General features: G+C 50.2%; 1 non-coding gene across 1 annotated transcript; it reads left to right on the forward strand.

The window, feature by feature from the left end:
- The first annotated feature begins 694 nt into the window (after positions 1-694).
- On the forward strand, positions 695-826 carry LOC117702470 (small nucleolar RNA SNORA17). Its single transcript, XR_004606058.1, has one exon. It is a non-coding gene; the product is annotated as a small nucleolar RNA SNORA17 (small nucleolar RNA).
- Positions 827-1,595: the final 769 nt, after the last annotated feature.

The following is a 1,595-nucleotide window of genomic DNA, read 5'->3' on the forward strand; positions in this document are numbered from 1 at the left end:
GTTAGCCTGGAAATAGACAGCTCTACAGAAGTTCTGACTTCATCACAGCCAGGATGTGGAGCTGGAAAAGTGACTTGGTGAGGGAGAACTGGGGTAAGAAGAAAGCTTTTGGTTGCTCAAAAGTGGTTATAACTCCTGCCTGAGCAAGGGACCTCTGCAATACTGATTTATTGCACTGAAATGCAGCACCCAGTTTAAGCCTGCTTCCCCTGCATCTTTGGGCAAAGTCACAATTTATCACCTGTAAGCATTTGTGTTACTGCCCTAGGGAGAAGGGTCTAGGAGGGTCAGTGGTCCTGTGTGAGATGGACTGTAAGAACACATCTCCCGACCCTAATACTGACAAAAGAAAACTACTTCCCAAATGGCTGAAGACATGACCTCAGTTGATAGAAAGTTTGTTTAACATGCACAAAGTCCTCGGTTCAATCCCTAGCACCACCTAAATACACACTTAGCACTTGGTTCAGAAATTCAAAGTTATCTTCAGTTAGGGAATTTGAAGCCAGGCTAAGGTGCATGAGACAGACAGACAGACAGACAGACAGACAGACAGACAGACAGACACAGAGAGAGAGAGAGAGAGAGAGAGAGAGAGAGAGAGAGAGAGAGAGAGCAGAGAGAGAGAGAGAGCAGAGACAGTGAGACAGAAATAGAGAGAGCTAAGCTAAGCAAAGCTTTAAAAGGCCATCCACCTATCCTTAGAAGCATTGCAGGTATGGCTGCTGTGTCACATGTCCTTCAGTAGGTGGCAGAGTGGAGAGAGGCTATGTCTATGCTCAGTGTTTTGACCTATGAACCTCTGAATGACTAGTAGCCTAATATTCCCTGAAAAAAAAAAAAAAAAAAAAAAAAGGAGCCAAAGAAAACCGTCAATCCGGTACTGAGAAAGCCAGAGACTAGAACACTGCCTGGGGCTGCAGGCCCTGAGCAGGAGTGAACCCGAGACAGATGACCCTTACAAGGGGCCACTCAAGTGGTCCAGGCAGGAAGTAAGCCTGAGATGAACACCAGACTGGTGCCACGAGGCCTAGACAGGAGCTACCCTGAGATTTTCACCCGTCCAACTACATGAGCGTGGAGGGCGGGGGAGGGGCAGGCCATGCTCAAGAAGACCCCTGCCCAATGCCATGACGCTCTCGTGGGGTATAGCATGCCTGGGCCCACTCCTGAGATGAACCCAGACACCCAATGCCACTAAGAGGAGCAAGTAGTGGTGGAGAAATGGAAGAGAAAGAGGAAAGAGAAGGATGCGGGCACAATGAAGAGAGGCAGAACTGGAGACATGACAGTAGTGAAGAGCAGTCTGATGTGAGTAGCCGGTGATGCCACCTGGGACCATGGTGGAGTCCTGGCCTGTGCTGCCACGGGGGCAATGTCTGTGGTCCTGCAACAGCAGGGATCTGTTACCACCAAAGGCCAGGTAGCCAACTCTGTCTGGTTTGGCAATCAGGGACACGTGATGTCTGAGGGTTGTGCAGAACTGGGCACCCCTTGCCAGGGCATCATGGGAGAGTGGCCCTGGAGGCATGAGAGCTGATGCTGCCCAGAGCCAGCTGCAGTAGTCCAGAGAGCTGACACATTGCTAGAGTTTT

The sequence above is a fragment of the Arvicanthis niloticus genome, unplaced genomic scaffold, assembly GCF_011762505.2.
Source record: "Arvicanthis niloticus isolate mArvNil1 unplaced genomic scaffold, mArvNil1.pat.X pat_scaffold_813_arrow_ctg1, whole genome shotgun sequence".
Classification (NCBI taxonomy): domain Eukaryota; kingdom Metazoa; phylum Chordata; class Mammalia; order Rodentia; family Muridae; genus Arvicanthis; species Arvicanthis niloticus.